Source organism: Aulonocara sp. 'chitande type north' Nkhata Bay, linkage group LG2, assembly GCF_057382095.1.
Source record: "Aulonocara sp. 'chitande type north' Nkhata Bay isolate Kocher_YH1m ecotype deep benthic linkage group LG2, A_spYH_male_GT1.1, whole genome shotgun sequence".
Lineage (NCBI taxonomy): Eukaryota > Metazoa > Chordata > Actinopteri > Cichliformes > Cichlidae > Aulonocara > Aulonocara sp. 'chitande type north' Nkhata Bay.
Genome location: NC_141345.1, coordinates 13,320,984 through 13,327,449, shown reverse-complemented (window position 1 = coordinate 13,327,449; position 6,466 = coordinate 13,320,984).

The following is a 6,466-nucleotide window of genomic DNA, read 5'->3' as shown; positions in this document are numbered from 1 at the left end:
ATGGCTTTATCTTATAGAACTCAAGGTCCCCGTGCTGGGCAAACAGGTTTTGCAGCTGTTTGAGCTAAGATTTCCAAGTTATACACATAATGAAACCCTAAACTTTGTTTCGGGCGAGTTCCCCATTCAAATGCATGCAACAGTGAGAAACGCACTGTCTTGGCGAAAGAAAGCGTTTTTGTACAACTTCATATAAATAGCTGTAACTTTTGATAGAAGACTCAGACAAACATGTTTATGGCTTTATCTTATAGAACTCAAGGTCCCCGTGCTGGGAAAAAAGGATTTGCAGCTGTTTGAGCTAAGATTTCCAAGTTATACACATAATGAAAACCTATACTTTGTTTCAGGCGAGTTCCCCATTCAAATGCATGCAACAGTGAGAAACGCACTGTCTTGGCGAAAGAAAGCGTTTTTGTACAGCTTCATATAAATAGCTGTAACTTTTGATAGAAGACTCAGACAAACATGTTTATGGCTTTATCTTATAGAACTCAAGGTCCCCGTGCTGGGCAAACAGGTTTTGCAGCTGTTTGAGCTAAGATTTCCAAGTTATACACATAATGAAAACCTATACTTTGTTTCAGGCGAGTTTCCCATTCAAATGCATGCAACAGTGAGAAACGCACTGTCTTGGCGAAAGAAAGCGTTTTTGTACAACTTCATATAAATAGCTGTAACTTTTGATAGAAGACTCAGACAAACATGTTTATGGCTTTATCTTATAGAACTCAAGGTCCCCGTGCTGGGCAAACAGGTTTTGCAGCTGTTTGAGCTAAGATTTCCAAGTTATACACATAATGAAAACCTAAACTTTGTTTCGGTCGAGTTCCCCATTCAAATGCATGTAACAGTGAGAAACGCACTGTCTTGGCGAAAGAAAGCGTTTTTATACAACTTCATATAAATAGCTGTAACTTTTGATAGAAGACTCAGACAAACATGTTTATGGCTTTATCTTATAGAACTCAAGGTCCCCGTGCTGGGCAAACAGGATTTGCAGCTGTTTGAGCTAAGATTTTTAAGTTATACACATAATGAAAACCTATACTTTGTTTCGGTCGAGTTCCCCATTCAAATGCATGTAACAGTGAGAAACGCACTGTCTTGGCGAAAGAAAGCGTTTTTGTACAACTTCATATAAATAGCTGTAACTTTTGATAGAAGACTCGGATACACATGTTTATGGCTTTATCTTATAGAACTCAAGGTCCCCATGCTGGGCAAACAGGTTTTGCAGCTGTTTGAGCTAATATTTCCAAGTTATACACATAATGAAAACCTATACTTTGTTTCAGGCGAGTTTCCCATTCAAATGCATGCAACAGTGAGAAACGCACTGTCTTGGCGAAAGAAAGCGTTTTTGTACAACTTCATATAAATAGCTGTAACTTTTGATAGAAGACTCAGACAAACATGTTTATGGCTTTATCTTATAGAACTCAATATCCCCGTGCTGGGCAAACAGGTTTTGCAGCTGTTTGAGCTAAGATTTCCAAGTTATACACATAATGAAAACCTATACTTTGTTTCGGTCGAGTTCCCCATTCAAATGCATGTAACAGTGAGAAACGCACTGTCTTGGCGAAAGAAAGCGTTTTTGTACAACTTCATATAAATAGCTGTAACTTTTGATAGAAGACTCAGACAAACATGTTTATGGCTTTATCTTATAGAACTCAAGGTCCCCGTGCTGGGCAAACAGGATTTGCAGCTGTTTGAGCTAAGATTTTTAAGTTATACACATAATGAAAACCTATACTTTGTTTCGGTCGAGTTCCCCATTCAAATGCATGTAACAGTGAGAAACGCACTGTCTTGGCGAAAGAAAGCGTTTTTGTACAACTTCATATAAATAGCTGTAACTTTTGATAGAAGACTCGGATACACATGTTTATGGCTTTATCTTATAGAACTCAAGGTCCCCGTGCTGGGCAAACAGGTTTTGCAGCTGTTTGAGCTAAGATTTCCAAGTTATACACATAATGAAAACCTATACTTTGTTTCGGGCGAGTTCCCCATTCAAATGCATGCAACAGTGAGAAACGCACTGTCTTGGCGAAAGAAAGCGTTTTTGTACAACTTCATATAAATAGCTGTAACTTTTGATAGAAGACTCGGATACACATGTTTATGGCTTTATCTTATAGAACTCAAGGTCCCCGTGCTGGGCAAACAGGTTTTGCAGCTGTTTGAGCTAAGATTTCCAAGTTATACACATAATGAAAACCTATACTTTGTTTCGGTCGAGTTCCCCATTCAAATGCATGTAACAGTGAGAAACGCACTGTCTTGGCGAAAGAAAGCGTTTTTATACAACTTCATATAAATAGCTGTAACTTTTGATAGAAGACTCAGACAAACATGTTTATGGCTTTATCTTATAGAACTCAATATCCCCGTGCTGGGCAAACAGGATTTGCAGCTGTTTGAGCTAAGATTTTTAAGTTATACACATAATGAAAACCTATACTTTGTTTCGGTCGAGTTCCCCATTCAAATGCATGTAACAGTGAGAAACGCACTGTCTTGGCGAAAGAAAGCGTTTTTGTACAACTTCATATAAATAGCTGTAACTTTTGATAGAAGACTCAGACAAACATGTTTATGGCTTTATCTTATAGAACTCAATATCCCCGTGCTGGGCAAACAGGTTTTGCAGCTGTTTGAGCTAAGATTTCCAAGTTATACACATAATGAAAACCTATACTTTGTTTCGGTCGAGTTCCCCATTCAAATGCATGTAACAGTGAGAAACGCACTGTCTTGGCGAAAGAAAGCGTTTTTGTACAACTTCATATAAATAGCTGTAACTTTTGATAGAAGACTCAGACAAACATGTTTATGGCTTTATCTTATAGAACTCAAGGTCCCCATGCTGGGCAAACAGGATTTGCAGCTGTTTGAGCTAAGATTTTTAAGTTATACACATAATGAAAACCTATACTTTGTTTCGGTCGAGTTCCCCATTCAAATGCATGTAACAGTGAGAAACGCACTGTCTTGGCGAAAGAAAGCGTTTTTGTACAACTTCATATAAATAGCTGTAACTTTTGATAGAAGACTCGGATACACATGTTTATGGCTTTATCTTATAGAACTCAAGGTCCCCGTGCTGGGCAAACAGGTTTTGCAGCTGTTTGAGCTAAGATTTCCAAGTTATACACATAATGAAAACCTATACTTTGTTTCGGGCGAGTTCCCCATTCAAATGCATGCAACAGTGAGAAACGCACTGTCTTGGCGAAAGAAAGCGTTTTTGTACAACTTCATATAAATAGCTGTAACTTTTGATAGAAGACTCAGACAAACATGTTTATGGCTTTATCTTATAGAACTCAAGGTCCCCGTGCTGGGAAAACAGGATTTGCAGCTGTTTGAGCTAAGATTTCCAAGTTATACACATAATGAAAACCTATACTTTGTTTCAGGCGAGTTCCCCATTCAAATGCATGCAACAGTGAGAAACGCACTGTCTTGGCGAAAGAAAGCGTTTTTGTACAACTTCATATAAATAGCTGTAACTTTTGATAGAAGACTCAGACAAACATGTTTATGGCTTTATCTTATAGAACTCAAGGTCCCCGTGCTGGGCAAACAGGATTTGCAGCTGTTTGAGCTAAGATTTTTAAGTTATACACATAATGAAAACCTATACTTTGTTTCGGTCGAGTTCCCCATTCAAATGCATGTAACAGTGAGAAACGCACTGTCTTGGCGAAAGAAAGCGTTTTTATACAACTTCATATAAATAGCTGTAACTTTTGATAGAAGACTCAGACAAACATGTTTATGGCTTTATCTTATAGAACTCAAGGTCCCCGTGCTGGGCAAACAGGATTTGCAGCTGTTTGAGCTAAGATTTTTAAGTTATACACATAATGAAAACCTATACTTTGTTTCGGTCGAGTTCCCCATTCAAATGCATGTAACAGTGAGAAACGCACTGTCTTGGCGAAAGAAAGCGTTTTTGTACAACTTCATATAAATAGCTGTAACTTTTGATAGAAGACTCAGACAAACATGTTTATGGCTTTATCTTATAGAACTCAAGGTCCCCGTGCTGGGAAAACAGGATTTGCAGCTGTTTGAGCTAAGATTTCCAAGTTATACACATAATGAAAACCTATACTTTGTTTCAGGCGAGTTCCCCATTCAAATGCATGCAACAGTGAGAAACGCACTGTCTTGGCGAAAGAAAGCGTTTTTGTACAACTTCATATAAATAGCTGTAACTTTTGATAGAAGACTCAGACAAACATGTTTATGGCTTTATCTTATAGAACTCAAGGTCCCCGTGCTGGGCAAACAGGATTTGCAGCTGTTTGAGCTAAGATTTTTAAGTTATACACATAATGAAAACCTATACTTTGTTTCGGTCGAGTTCCCCATTCAAATGCATGTAACAGTGAGAAACGCACTGTCTTGGCGAAAGAAAGCGTTTTTATACAACTTCATATAAATAGCTGTAACTTTTGATAGAAGACTCAGACAAACATGTTTATGGCTTTATCTTATAGAACTCAAGGTCCCCGTGCTGGGCAAACAGGATTTGCAGCTGTTTGAGCTAAGATTTTTAAGTTATACACATAATGAAAACCTATACTTTGTTTCGGTCGAGTTCCCCATTCAAATGCATGTAACAGTGAGAAACGCACTGTCTTGGCGAAAGAAAGCGTTTTTGTACAACTTCATATAAATAGCTGTAACTTTTGATAGAAGACTCAGACAAACATGTTTATGGCTTTATCTTATAGAACTCAAGGTCCCCGTGCTGGGCAAACAGGTTTTGCAGCTGTTTGAGCTAAGATTTCCAAGTTATACACATAATGAAAACCTATACTTTGTTTCAGGCGAGTTTCCCATTCAAATGCATGCAACAGTGAGAAACGCACTGTCTTGGCGAAAGAAAGCGTTTTTATACAACTTCATATAAATAGCTGTAACTTTTGATAGAAGACTCGGATACACATGTTTATGGCTTTATCTTATAGAACTCAAGGTCCCCGTGCTGGGCAAACAGGTTTTGCAGCTGTTTGAGCTAAGATTTCCAAGTTATACACATAATGAAAACCTATACTTTGTTTCAGGCGAGTTTCCCATTCAAATGCATGCAACAGTGAGAAACGCACTGTCTTGGCGAAAGAAAGCGTTTTTGTACAACTTCATATAAATAGCTGTAACTTTTGATAGAAGACTCAGACAAACATGTTTATGGCTTTATCTTATAGAACTCAAGGTCCCCGTGCTGGGCAAACAGGATTTGCAGCTGTTTGAGCTAAGATTTTTAAGTTATACACATAATGAAAACCTATACTTTGTTTCGGTCGAGTTCCCCATTCAAATGCATGTAACAGTGAGAAACGCACTGTCTTGGCGAAAGAAAGCGTTTTTGTACAACTTCATATAAATAGCTGTAACTTTTGATAGAAGACTCAGACAAACATGTTTATGGCTTTATCTTATAGAACTCAAGGTCCCCGTGCTGGGAAAACAGGATTTGCAGCTGTTTGAGCTAAGATTTCCAAGTTATACACATAATGAAAACCTATACTTTGTTTCAGGCGAGTTCCCCATTCAAATGCATGCAACAGTGAGAAACGCACTGTCTTGGCGAAAGAAAGCGTTTTTGTACAACTTCATATAAATAGCTGTAACTTTTGATAGAAGACTCAGACAAACATGTTTATGGCTTTATCTTATAGAACTCAAGGTCCCCGTGCTGGGCAAACAGGATTTGCAGCTGTTTGAGCTAAGATTTTTAAGTTATACACATAATGAAAACCTATACTTTGTTTCGGTCGAGTTCCCCATTCAAATGCATGTAACAGTGAGAAACGCACTGTCTTGGCGAAAGAAAGCGTTTTTATACAACTTCATATAAATAGCTGTAACTTTTGATAGAAGACTCAGACAAACATGTTTATGGCTTTATCTTATAGAACTCAAGGTCCCCGTGCTGGGCAAACAGGATTTGCAGCTGTTTGAGCTAAGATTTTTAAGTTATACACATAATGAAAACCTATACTTTGTTTCGGTCGAGTTCCCCATTCAAATGCATGTAACAGTGAGAAACGCACTGTCTTGGCGAAAGAAAGCGTTTTTGTACAACTTCATATAAATAGCTGTAACTTTTGATAGAAGACTCAGACAAACATGTTTATGGCTTTATCTTATAGAACTCAAGGTCCCCGTGCTGGGCAAACAGGTTTTGCAGCTGTTTGAGCTAAGATTTCCAAGTTATACACATAATGAAAACCTATACTTTGTTTCAGGCGAGTTTCCCATTCAAATGCATGCAACAGTGAGAAACGCACTGTCTTGGCGAAAGAAAGCGTTTTTATACAACTTCATATAAATAGCTGTAACTTTTGATAGAAGACTCGGATACACATGTTTATGGCTTTATCTTATAGAACTCAAGGTCCCCGTGCTGGGAAAACAGGATTTGCAGCTGTTTGAGCTA